At 41.8% G+C, this 14,929-nt stretch overlaps 1 protein-coding gene across 1 annotated transcript in view; it reads right to left on the reverse strand.

Moving 5' to 3' along the window:
* The window catches only part of LOC142709510 (intraflagellar transport protein 172 homolog), a 43,349-nt gene that overhangs the window by 14,411 nt on the left and 14,009 nt on the right, over nucleotides 1-14,929 (reverse strand). The gene's annotated exons all lie outside the window — the stretch shown is intronic.

Raw genomic sequence — 14,929 nt, forward strand, 5'->3', positions numbered from 1 at the left:
GGTATATATAGATGAGATCAGTGTATGAGGACAGGAGGAGTAGGTATATATAGAGGAGATCAGTGTATGAGGACAGGAGGAGTAGGTATATATAGAGGAGATAAGTGTATGAGGACAGGAGGAGTGGGAATATATAGATGAGATCAGTGTATGAGGACAGGAGGAGTAGGTATATATAGAGGAGATCAGTGTATGAGGACAGGAGGAGTGGGAATATATAGAGGAGATCAGTGTATGAGGACAGGAGAGGTAGGTATATATAGATGAGATCAGTGTATGAGGACAGGAGGAGTAGGTATATATAGACGAGATCAGTGTATGAGGACAGGAGAGGTAGTTATATATAGATGAGATCAGTGTATGAGGACAGGAGAGGTAGTTATATATAGATGAGATCAGTGTATGAGGACAGGAGAGGTAGGTATATATAGATGAGATCAGTGTATGAGGACAGGAGGGGTAGGTATATATAGATGAGATCAGTGTATGAGGACAGGAGGAGTGGGTATATATAGATGAGATCAGTGTATGAGGACAGGAGAAGTAGGTATATATAGATGAGATCAGTGTATGAGGACAGGAGGAGTAGGTATATATAGATGAGATCAGTGTATGAGGACAGGAGGAGTAGGTATATATAGATGAGATCAGTGTATGAGGACAGGAGGAGTAGGTATATATAGATGAGATCAGTGTATGAGGACAGGAGAGGTAGGTATATATAGATGAGATCAGTGTATGAGGACAGGAGAGGTAGGTATATATATAGAGGAGATCAGTGTATGAGGACAGGAGAGGTAGGTACATATAGATGAGATCAGTGTATGAGGACAGGAGAGGTAGGCATATATAGAGGAGATCAGTGTATGAGGACAGGAGGAGTAGGTATATATAGAGGAGATCAGTGTATGAGGACAGGAGGAGTAGGTATATATAGATGAGATCAGTGTATGAGGACAGGAGGGGTAGGTATATATAGAGGAGATAAGTGTATGAGGACAGGAGGAGTGGGAATATATAGATGAGATCAGTGTATGAGGACAGGAGGAGTAGGTATATATAGAGGAGATCAGTGTATGAGGACAGGAGGAGTGGGAATATATAGAGGAGATCAGTGTATGAGGACAGGAGAGGTAGGTATATATAGATGAGATCAGTGTATGAGGACAGGAGGAGTAGGTATATATAGACGAGATCAGTGTATGAGGACAGGAGAGGTAGTTATATATAGATGAGATCAGTGTATGAGGACAGGAGAGGTAGTTATATATAGATGAGATCAGTGTATGAGGACAGGAGAGGTAGGTATATATAGATGAGATCAGTGTATGAGGACAGGAGGGGTAGGTATATATAGATGAGATCAGTGTATGAGGACAGGAGGAGTGGGTATATATAGATGAGATCAGTGTATGAGGACAGGAGAAGTAGGTATATATAGATGAGATCAGTGTATGAGGACAGGAGGAGTAGGTATATATAGATGAGATCAGTGTATGAGGACAGGAGGAGTAGGTATATATAGATGAGATCAGTGTATGAGGACAGGAGGAGTAGGTATATATAGATGAGATCAGTGTATGAGGACAGGAGAGGTAGGTATATATAGATGAGATCAGTGTATGAGGACAGGAGAGGTAGGTATATATATAGAGGAGATCAGTGTATGAGGACAGGAGAGGTAGGTACATATAGATGAGATCAGTGTATGAGGACAGGAGAGGTAGGCATATATAGAGGAGATCAGTGTATGAGGACAGGAGGAGTAGGTATATATAGAGGAGATCAGTGTATGAGGACAGGAGGAGTAGGTATATATAGATCAGATCAGTGTATGAGGACAGGAGGGGTAGGTATATATAGATGAGATCAGTGTATGAGGACAGGAGGAGTAGGTATATATAGATGAGATCAGTGTATGAGGACAGGAGGGGTAGGTATATATAGATGAGATCAGTGTATGAGGACAGGAGGGGTAGGTATATATAGATGAGATCAGTGTATGAGGACAGGAGGAGTGGGTATATATAGATGAGATCAGTGTATGAGGACAGGAGAAGTAGGTATATATAGATGAGATCAGTGTATGAGGACAGGAGGAGTAGGTATATATAGATGAGATCAGTGTATGAGGACAGGAGGAGTAGGTATATATAGATGAGATCAGTGTATGAGGACAGGAGGAGTAGGTATATATAGATGAGATCAGTGTATGAGGACAGGAGAGGTAGGTATATATAGATGAGATCAGTGTATGAGGACAGGAGAGGTAGGTATATATATAGAGGAGATCAGTGTATGAGGACAGGAGAGGTAGGTACATATAGATGAGATCAGTGTATGAGGACAGGAGAGGTAGGCATATATAGAGGAGATCAGTGTATGAGGACAGGAGGAGTAGGTATATATAGAGGAGATCAGTGTATGAGGACAGGAGGAGTAGGTATATATAGATCAGATCAGTGTATGAGGACAGGAGGGGTAGGTATATATAGATGAGATCAGTGTATGAGGACAGGAGGAGTAGGTATATATAGATGAGATCAGTGTATGAGGACAGGAGGGGTAGGTATATATAGATGAGATCAGTGTATGAGGACAGGAGAGGTAGGTCTATATAGAGGAGATCAGTGTATGAAGACAGGAGAGGTAGGTATATATAGATGAGATCAGTGTATGAGGGCAGGAGGAGTAGGTATATATAGAGGAGATCAGTGTATGAGGACAGGAGAGGTAGGAATATATAGAGGAGATCAGTGTATGAGGACAGGAGGAGTGGGTATATATAGATGAGATCAGTGTATGAGGACAGGAGAGGTAGGTCTATATAGAGTAGATCAGTGTATGAAGACAGGAGGAGTAGGTATATATAGAGGAGATCAGTGTATGAGGACAGGAGAGGTAGGAATATATAGAGGAGATCAGTGTATGAGGACAGGAGGAGTAGGTATATATAGATGAGATCAGTGTATGAGGACAGGAGAAGTAGGTATATATAGAGGAGATCAGTGTATGAGGACAGGAGGAGTAGGTATATATAGATGAGATCAGTGTATGAAGACAGGAGAGGTAGGTGTATATATAGAGGAGATCAGTGTATGAGGACAGGAGGAGTGGGAATATATAGAGGAGATCAGTGTATGAGGACAGGAGGAGTAGGTATATATAGATGGGATCAGTGTATGAGGACAGGAGGAGTAGGTATATATAGATGAGATCAGTGTATAAGGACAGGAGAGGTAGGTATATATAGATGAGATCAGTGTATGAGGACAGGAGGAGTAGGTATATATAGAGGAGATCAGTGTATGAGGACAGGAGGAGTAGGTATATATAGAGGAGATCAGTGTATGAGGACAGGAGAGGTAGGTATATATAGAGGAGATCAGTGTATGAGGACAGGAGGAGTGGGTATATATAGATGAGATCAGTGTATGAGGACAGGAGGAGTGGGAATATATAGATGAGATCAGTGTATGAGGACAGGAGAAGTAGGTATATATAGAGGAGATCAGTGTATGAGGACAGGAGGAGTAGGTATATATAGAGGAGATCAGTGTATGAGGACAGGAGAGGTAGGAATATATAGAGGAGATCAGTGTATGAGGACAGGAGGAGTGGGTATATATAGATGAGATCAGTGTATGAGGACAGGAGAGGTAGGTCTATATAGAGTAGATCAGTGTATGAAGACAGGAGGAGTAGGTATATATAGAGGAGATCAGTGTATGAGGACAGGAGAGGTAGGAATATATAGAGGAGATCAGTGTATGAGGACAGGAGGAGTAGGTATATATAGATGAGATCAGTGTATGAGGACAGGAGAAGTAGGTATATATAGAGGAGATCAGTGTATGAGGACAGGAGGAGTAGGTATATATAGATGAGATCAGTGTATGAAGACAGGAGAGGTAGGTGTATATATAGAGGAGATCAGTGTATGAGGACAGGAGGAGTGGGAATATATAGAGGAGATCAGTGTATGGGGACAGGAGGAGTAGGTATATATAGATGAGATCAGTGTATGAGGACAGGAGGAGTAGGTATATATAGATGGGATCAGTGTATGAGGACAGGAGGAGTAGGTATATATAGATGAGATCAGTGTATGAGGACAGGAGAGGTAGGTATATATAGATGAGATCAGTGTATGAGGATAGGAGAGGTAGGTATATATAGAGGAGATCAGTGTATGAGGACAGGAGAGGTAGGTATATATAGATGAGATCAGTGTATGAGGACAGGAGGGGTAGGTATATATAGAGGAGATCAGTGTATGAGGACAGGAGGAGTGGGTATATATAGATGAGATCAGTGTATGAGGACAGGAGGAGTGGGAATATATAGATGAGATCAGTGTATGAGGACAGGAGAAGTAGGTATATATAGAGGAGATCAGTGTATGAGGACAGGAGGAGTAGGTATATATAGAGGAGATCAGTGTATGAGGACAGGAGAGGTAGGAATATATAGAGGAGATCAGTGTATGAGGACAGGAGGAGTAGGTATATATAGAGGAGATCAGTGTATGAGGACAGGAGAGGTAGGTATATATAGAGGAGATCAGTGTATGAGGGCAGGAGGAGTGGGTATATATAGATGAGATCAGTGTATGAGGACAGGAGAAGTAGGTATATATAGAGGAGATCAGTGTATGAGGACAGGAGAAGTAGGTATATATAGAGGAGATCAGTGTATGAGGACAGGAGGAGTAGGTATATATAGATGAGATCACTGTATGAGGACAGGAGGAGTAGGTATATATAGAGGAGATCAGTGTATGAGGATAGGAGGAGTGGGAATATATAGAGATCAGTGTATGAGGACAGGAGGAGCAGGTACATATAGATGAGATCAGTGTATGAGGACAGCAGAGGTAGGTACATATAGATGAGATCAGTGTATGAGGACAGGAGGAGTAGGTATATATAGAGGAGATCAGTGTATGAGGACAGGAGGAGTAGGTATATATAGAGGAGATCAGTGTATGAGGACAGGAGAGGTAGGTATATATAGATGAGATCAGTGTAGGAGGACAGGAGGAGTGGGAATATATAGAGGAGATCAGTGTATGAGGACAGGAGGGGTAGGTATATATAGATGAGATCAGTGTATGAGGACAGGAGGGGTAGGTATATATAGAGGAGATCAGTGTATGAGGACAGGAGGGGTAGGTATATATAGATGAGATCAGTGTATGAGGACAGGAGGGGTAGGTATATATAGATGAGATCAGTGTATGAGGACAGGAGAGGTAGGTACATATAGATGAGATCAGTGTATGAGGACAGGAGGAGTAGGTATATATAGAGGAGATCAGTGTATGAGGACAGGAGGAGTAGGTATATATAGATAGATGAGATCAGTGTATGAGGACAGGAGAGGTAGGTATATATAGAGGAGATCAGTGTATGAGGACAGGAGGAGTGGGAATATATAGATAGATGAGATCAGTGTATGAGGACAGGAGGAGTAGGTATATATAGATGAGATCAGTGTATGAGGGCAGGAGGAGTAGGTATATATAGATGAGATCAGTGTATGAGGACAGGAGAAGTAGGTATATATAGAGGAGATCAGTGTATGAGGACAGGAGAAGTAGGTATATATAGAGGAGATCAGTGTATGAGGACAGGAGAAGTAGGTATATATAGAGGAGATCAGTGTATGAGGACAGGAGGAGCAGGTATATATAGATGAGATCAGTGTATGAGGACAGGAGAGGTAGGTATATATAGAGGAGATCAGTGTATGAGGACAGGAGAAGTAGGTATATATAGAGGAGATCAGTGTATGAGGACAGGAGGAGTAGGTATATATAGATAGATGAGATCAGTGTATGAGGACAGGAGGGGTAGGTATATATAGATGAGATCAGTGTATGAGGACAGGAGAAGTAGGTATATATAGAGGAGATCAGTGTATGAGGACAGGAGGAGTAGGTATATATAGAGGAGATCAGTGTATGAGGACAGGAGAAGTAGGTATATATAGAGGAGATCAGTGTATGAGGACAGGAGAAGTAGGTATATATAGAGGAGATCAGTGTATGAGGACAGGAGAAGTAGGTATATATAGAGGAGATCAGTGTATGAGGACAGGAGGAGTAGGTATATATAGATAGATGAGATCAGTGTATGAGGACAGGAGAGGTAGGTATATATAGAGGAGATCAGTGTATGAGGACAGGAGGAGTGGGAATATATAGATAGATGAGATCAGTGTATGAGGACAGGAGGAGTAGGTATATATAGATGAGATCAGTGTATGAGGGCAGGAGGAGTAGGTATATATAGATGAGATCAGTGTATGAGGACAGGAGGGATAGGTATATATAGATGAGATCAGTGTATGAGGACAGGAGGAGTGGGTATATATAGAGGAGATCAGTGTATAAGGACATGAGAGGTAGATATATATAGATGAGATCAGTGTATGAGGACATGAGAGGTAGGTATATATAGATGAGATCAGTGTATGAGGACAGGAGGGGTAGGTATATATAGAGGAGATCAGTGTATGAGGACAGGAGAGGTAGTTATATATAGAGGAGATCAGTGTATGAGGACAGGAGAGGTAGGTATATATAGAGGAGATCAGTGTATGAGGACAGGAGAGGTAGGTATATATAGATGAGATCAGTGTATGAGGACAGGAGAGGTAGGTATATATAGAGGAGATCAGTGTATGAGGACAGGAGAGGTAGTTATATATAGATGAGATCAGTGTATGAGGACAGGAGGAGTAGGTATATATAGAGGAGATCAGTGTATGAGGACAGGAGAGGTAGGTATATATAGATGAGATCAGTGTATGAGGACAGGAGAGGTAGGTATCTATAGATGAGATCAGTGTATGAGGACAGGAGAGGTAGGTACATATAGAGGAGATCAGTGTATGAGGACAGGAGAGGTAGGTATATATAGATGAGATCAGTGTATGAGGACATGAGAGGTAGGTACATATAGATGAGATCAGTGTATGAGGACAGGAGAGGTAGGCATATATAGATGAGATCAGTGTATGAGGACAGGAGGGGTAGGTATATATAGATGAGATCAGTGTATGAGGACAGGAGGAGTAGGTATATATAGATGAGATCAGTGTATGAGGACAGGAGGGGTAGGTATATATAGATGAGATCAGTGTATGAGGACAGGAGAGGTAGGTATATATAGAGGAGATCAGTGTATGAGGACAGGAGGAGTAGGTATATATAGATGAGATCAGTGTATGAGGACAGGAGGAGTAGGTATATATAGAGGAGATCAGTGTATGAGGACAGGAGGAGTGGGTATATATAGAGGAGATCAGTGTATGAGGAAAGGAGGAGTGTGTATATATAGAGGAGATCAGTGTATGAGGACAGGAGGAGTGTGTATATATAGAGGAGATCAGTGTATGAGGACATGAGAGGTAGGTATATATAGATGAGATCAGTGTATGAGGACAGGAGGAGTAGGTATATATAGAGGAGATCAGTGTATGAGGACAGGAGGAGTAGGTATATATAGAGGAGATCAGTGTATGAGGACAGGAGAGATAGGTGTATATATAGATGAGATCAGTGTATGAGGACAGGAGAGGTAGTTATATATAGATGAGATCAGTGTATGAGGACAGGAGGAGTGGGTATATATAGATGAGATCAGTGTATGAGGACAGGAGGAGTAGGTATATATAGATGAGATCAGTGTATGAGGACAGGAGAGGTAGGAATATATAGAGGAGATCAGTGTATGAGGACAGGAGGAGTAGGTATATATAGATGAGATCAGTGTATGAGGACAGGAGAAGTAGGTATATATAGAGGAGATCAGTGTATGAGGACAGGAGGAGTAGGTATATATAGATGAGATCAGTGTATGAGGACAGGAGAAGTAGGTATATATAGAGGAGATCAGTGTATGAGGACAGGAGAGGTAGGTATATATAGATGAGATCAGTGTATGAGGACAGGAGAGGTAGGTATATATAGATGAGATCAGTGTATGAGGACAGGAGAGGTAGGTATATATAGAGGAGATCAGTTTATGAGGACAGGAGGAGTAGGTATATATATAGATGAGATCAGTGTATGAGGACAGGAGAGGTAGTTATATATAGATGAGATCAGTGTATGAGGACAGGAGGAGTAGGTATATATAGAAGAGATCAGTGTATGAGGACAGGAGGAGTAGGTATATATAGATGAGATCAGTGTATGAGGACAGGAGAGGTAGGTATATATAGAGGAGATCAGTGTATGAGGACAGGAGGAGTAGGTATATATAGAGGAGATCAGTGTATGAGGACAGGAGAGGTAGGTATATATAGAGGAGATCAGTGTATGAGGACAGGAGAGGTAGGTATATATAGATGAGATCAGTGTATGAGGACAGGAGGAGTGGGAATATATAGAGATCAGTGTATGAGGACAGGAGGAGTAGGTATATATAGAGGAGATCAGTGTATGAGGACAGGAGGAGTAGGTATATATAGAGGAGATCAGTGTATGAGGACAGGAGAGGTAGGTATATATAGATGAGATCAGTGTAGGAGGACAGGAGGAGTGGGAATATATAGAGGAGATCAGTGTATGAGGACAGGAGGGGTAGGTATATATAGATGAGATCAGTGTATGAGGACAGGAGGGGTAGGTATATATAGAGGAGATCAGTGTATGAGGACAGGAGGAGTAGGTATATATAGATGAGATCAGTGTATGAGGACAGGAGAGGTAGGTACATATAGATGAGATCAGTGTATGAGGACAGGAGGAGTAGGTATATATAGATGAGATCAGTGTATGAGGACAGGAGAGGTAGGTACATATAGATGAGATCAGTGTATGAGGACAGGAGGAGTAGGTATATATAGATGAGATCAGTGTATGAGGACAGGAGGAGTAGGTATATATAGAGGAGATCAGTGTATGAGGACAGGAGGAGTAGGTATATATAGATGAGATCAGTGTATGAGGACAGGAGGAGTAGGTATATATAGAGGAGATCAGTGTATGAGGACAGGATAAGTAGGTATATATAGAGGAGATCAGTGTATGAGGACAGGAGAAGTAGGTATATATAGAGGAGATCAGTGTATGAGGACAGGAGGAGTAGGTATATATAGATAGATGAGATCAGTGTATGAGGACAGGAGAGGTAGGTATATATAGAGGAGATCAGTGTATGAGGACAGGAGGAGTGGGAATATATAGATAGATGAGATCAGTGTATGAGGACAGGAGAGTTAGGTATATATAGAGGAGATCAGTGTATGAGGACAGGAGGAGTGGGAATATATAGATGAGATCAGTGTATGAGGACAGGAGAAGTAGGTATATATAGAGGAGATCAGTGTATGAGGACAGGAGGAGTAGGTATATATAGATGAGATCAGTGTATGAGGACAGGAGAGGTAGGAATATATAGATGAGATCAGTGTATGAGGACAGGAGGAGTGGGAATATATAGAGGACATCAGTGTATGAGGACAGGAGAGGTAGGTATATATAGATGAGATCAGTGTATGAGGACAGGAGAGGTAGGTATATATAGATGAGATCAGTGTATGAGGACAGGAGAGGTAGGTCTATATAGATGAGATCAGTGTATGAGGACAGGAGAGGTAGGTATATATAGATGAGATCAGTGTATGAGGACAGGAGGAGTGGGAATATATAGAGGAGATCAGTGTATGAGGACATGAGAGGTAGGTATATATAGAGGAGATCAGTGTATGAGGACATGAGAGGTAGGTATATATAGAGGAGATCAGTGTATGAGGACAGGAGAGGTAGGTATATATAGAGGAGATCAGTGTATGAGGACAGGAGGAGCAGGTATATATAGAGGAGATCAGTGTATGAGGACAGGAGGGGTAGGTATATATAGATGAGATCAGTGTATGAGGACAGGAGAGGTAGGTATATATAGAGGAGATCAGTGTATGAGGACAGGAGGAGTGTGTATATATAGATGAGATCAGTGTATGAGGACATGAGAGGTAGGTATATATAGAGGAGATCAGTGTATGAGGGCAGGAGGAATAGGTATATATAGAGGAGATCAGTGTATAAAGACAGGAGGAGTAGGTATATATAGAGGAGATCAGTGTATGAGGACAGGAGGAGTAGGTATATATAGATGGGATCAGTGTATGAGGACAGGAGGAGTAGGTATATATAGATGAGATCAGTGTATGAGGACAGGAGAGGTAGGTATATATAGATGAGATCAGTGTATGAGGACAGGAGGAGTAGGTATATATAGAGGAGATCAGTGTATGTGGACAGGAGAGGTAGGTATATATAGATGAGATCAGTGTATGAGGACAGGGGGAGTGGGAATATATAGAGGAGAGCAGTGTATGAGGACAGGAGGAGTAGGTATATATAGATGAGATCAGTGTATGAGGACAGGAGGAGTAGGTATATAAAGATGAGATCAGTGTATGAGGACAGGAGAAGTAGGTATATATAGAGGAGATCAGTGTATGAGGACAGGAGAGGTAGTTATATATAGATGAGATCAGTGTATGAGGACAGGAGGAGTAGGTATATATAGAGGAGATCAGTTTATGAGGACAGGAGGAGTAGGTATATATATAGAGGAGATCAGTGTATGAGGACAGGAGGAGTAGGTATATATAGAGGAGATCAGTGTATGAGGACAGGAGGGGTAGGTATATATAGAGGAGATCAGTGTATGAGGACAGGAGGAGTAGGTATATATAGAGGAGATCAGTGTATGAGGACAGGAGAGGTAGTTATATATAGATGAGATCAGTGTATGAGGACAGGAGGAGTAGGTATATATAGAGGAGATCAGTGTATGAGGACAGGAGGGGTAGGTATATATAGAGGAGATCAGTGTATGAAGACAGGAGGAGTAGGTATATATAGAGGAGATCAGTGTATGAGGACAGGAGGGGTAGGTATATATAGAGGAGATCAGTGTATGAGGACAGGAGGAGTAGGTATATATAGATGAGATCAGTGTATGAGGACAGGAGAGGTAGGAATATATAGATGAGATCAGTGTATGAGGACAGGAGGAGTGGGAATATATAGAGGACATCAGTGTATGAGGACAGGAGAGGTAGGTATATATAGATGAGATCAGTGTATGAGGACAGGAGAGGTAGGTATATATAGATGAGATCAGTGTATGAGGACAGGAGAGGTAGGTCTATATAGATGAGATCAGTGTATGAGGACAGGAGGAGTAGGTATATATAGAGGAGATCAGTGTATGAGGACAGGAGAAGTAGGTATATATAGATGAGATCAGTGTATGAGGACAGGAGGAGTAGGTATATATAGATGAGATCAGTGTATGAGGACAGGAGGAGTGGGAATATATAGAGGAGATCAGTGTATGAGGACAGGAGGAGTGGGTATATATAGATGAGATCAGTGTATGTGGACAGGAAAGGTAGGTATATATAGATGAGATCAGTGTATGAGGACATGAGAGGTAGGTATATATAGAGGAGATCAGTGTATGAGGACATGAGAGGTAGGTATATATAGAGGAGATCAGTGTATGAGGACAGGAGGAGTGTGTATATATAGAGGAGATCAGTGTATGAGGACATGAGAGGTAGGTATATATAGAGGAGATCAGTGTATGAGGGCAGGAGGAATAGGTATATATAGAGGAGATCAGTGTATGAGGACAGGAGGAGTAGGTATATATAGATGGGATCAGTGTATGAGGACAGGAGGAGTAGGTATATATAGATGAGATCAGTGTATGAGGACAGGAGAGGTAGGTATATATAGATGAGATCAGTGTATGAGGACAGGAGGAGTAGGTATATATAGAGGAGATCAGTGTATGTGGACAGGAAAGGTAGGTATATATAGATGAGATCAGTGTATGAGGACAGGGGGAGTGGGAATATATAGAGGAGAGCAGTGTATGAGGACAGGAGGAGTAGGTATATATAGATGAGATCAGTGTATGAGGACAGGAGGAGTAGGTATATATAGATGAGATCAGTGTATGAGGACAGGAGAAGTAGGTATATATAGAGGAGATCAGTGTATGAGGACAGGAGAGGTAGTAATATATAGATGAGATCAGTGTATGAGGACAGGAGGAGTAGGTATATATAGAGGAGATCAGTGTATGAGGACAGGAGGAGTAGGTATATATAGAGGAGATCAGTGTATGAGGACAGGAGGAGTAGGTATATATAGAGGAGATCAGTGTATGAGGACAGGAGGGGTAGGTATATATAGAGGAGATCAGTGTATGAGGACAGGAGGAGTAGGTATATATAGAGGAGATCAGTGTATGAGGACAGGAGGGGTAGGCATATATAGATGAGATCAGTGTATGAGGACAGGGGGAGCAGGTATATATAGATGAGATCAGTGTATGAAGACAGGAGAGGTAGGTATATATAGAGGAGATCAGTGTATGAGGACAAAAGAGGTAGGTACATATAGATGAGATCAGTGTATGAGGACAGGAGAGGTAGGTATATAAGGGGGAGATCAGTGTATGAGGACAGGAGGAGTGGAAATATATAGATGAGATCAGTGTATGAGGACAGGAGGGGTAGGTATATATAGATGAGATCATTGTATGAGGACAGGAGGAGTAGGTATATATAGATGAGATCAGTGTATGAGGACAGGAGGGGTAGGTATATATAGATGAGATCATTGTATGAGGACAGGAGGAGTAGGTATATATAGATGAGATCAGTGTATGAGGACAGGAGGAGTGGGAATATATAGACGAGATCAGTGTATGAGGACAGGAGGAGTGGGAATATATAGAGGACATCAGTGTATGAGGACATGAGAGGTAGGTATATATAGATGAGATCAGTGTATGAGGACAGGAGAGGTAGGTATATATAGATGAGATCAGTGTATGAGGACAGGAGAGGTAGGTCTATATAGATGAGATCAGTGTATGAGGACAGGAGAGGTAGGTATATATAGATGAGATCAGTGTATGAGGACAGGAGGAGTGGGAATATATAGAGGAGATCAGTGTATGAGGACATGAGAGGTAGGTATATATAGAGGAGATCAGTGTATGAGGACATGAGAGGTAGGTATATATAGAGGAGATCAGTGTATGAGGACAGGAGAGGTAGGTATATATAGAGGAGATCAGTGTATGAGGACAGGAGGAGCAGGTATATATAGAGGAGATCAGTGTATGAGGACAGGAGGGGTAGGTATATATAGATGAGATCAGTGTATGAGGACAGGAGAGGTAGGTATATATAGAGGAGATCAGTGTATGAGGACAGGAGGAGTGTGTATATATAGATGAGATCAGTGTATGAGGACATGAGAGGTAGGTATATATAGAGGAGATCAGTGTATGAGGGCAGGAGGAATAGGTATATATAGAGGAGATCAGTGTATAAAGACAGGAGGAGTAGGTATATATAGAGGAGATCAGTGTATGAGGACAGGAGGAGTAGGTATATATAGATGGGATCAGTGTATGAGGACAGGAGGAGTAGGTATATATAGATGAGATCAGTGTATGAGGACAGGAGAGGTAGGTATATATAGATGAGATCAGTGTATGAGGACAGGAGGAGTAGGTATATATAGAGGAGATCAGTGTATGTGGACAGGAGAGGTAGGTATATATAGATGAGATCAGTGTATGAGGACAGGGGGAGTGGGAATATATAGAGGAGAGCAGTGTATGAGGACAGGAGGAGTAGGTATATATAGATGAGATCAGTGTATGAGGACAGGAGGAGTAGGTATATAAAGATGAGATCAGTGTATGAGGACAGGAGAAGTAGGTATATATAGAGGAGATCAGTGTATGAGGACAGGAGGGGTAGGTATATATAGATGAGATCAGTGTATGAGGACAGGAGGAGTAGGTATATATAGATGGGATCAGTGTATGAGGACAGGAGAGGTAGGTATATATAGAGGAGATCAGTGTATGAGGACAGGAGAGGTAGTTATATATAGATGAGATCAGTGTATGAGGACAGGAGGAGTAGGTATATATAGAGGAGATCAGTTTATGAGGACAGGAGGAGTAGGTATATATATAGAGGAGATCAGTGTATGAGGACAGGAGGAGTAGGTATATATAGAGGAGATCAGTGTATGAGGACAGGAGGGGTAGGTATATATAGAGGAGATCAGTGTATGAGGACAGGAGGAGTAGGTATATATAGAGGAGATCAGTGTATGAGGACAGGAGAGGTAGTTATATATAGATGAGATCAGTGTATGAGGACAGGAGGAGTAGGTATATATAGAGGAGATCAGTGTATGAGGACAGGAGGGGTAGGTATATATAGAGGAGATCAGTGTATGAAGACAGGAGGAGTAGGTATATATAGAGGAGATCAGTGTATGAGGACAGGAGAGGTAGGTATATATAGAGGAGATCAGTGTATGAGGACAGGAGAGGTAGGTACATATAGATGAGATCAGTGTATGAGGACAGGAGGAGTAGGTATATATAGATGAGATCAGTGTATGAGGACAGGAGGAGTGGGTATATATAGATGAGATCAGTGTATGAGGACAGGAGGAGTAGGTATATATAGAGGAGATCAGTGTATGAGGACAGGAGGGGTAGGTATATATAGATGAGATCAGTGTATGAGGACAGGAGGAGTAGGTATATATAGATGAGATCAGTGTATGAGGACAGGAGGGGTAGGTATATATAGAGGAGATCAGTGTATGAGGACAGGAGAGGTAGTTATATATAGATGAGATCAGTGTATGAGGACAGGAGAGGTAGGTATATATAGAGGAGATCAGTGTATGAGGACAGGAGAGGTAGGTATATATAGATGAGATCAGTGTATGAGGACAGGAGAGGTAGGTATATATAGATGAGATCAGTGTATGAGGACAGGAGAGGTAGGTATATATAGAGGAGATCAGTGTATGAGGACAGGAGGAGTGGGTATATATAGATGAGATCAG

The sequence above is a fragment of the Rhinoderma darwinii genome, unplaced genomic scaffold, assembly GCF_050947455.1.
Source record: "Rhinoderma darwinii isolate aRhiDar2 unplaced genomic scaffold, aRhiDar2.hap1 Scaffold_4131, whole genome shotgun sequence".
NCBI classification, from domain to species: domain Eukaryota; kingdom Metazoa; phylum Chordata; class Amphibia; order Anura; family Rhinodermatidae; genus Rhinoderma; species Rhinoderma darwinii.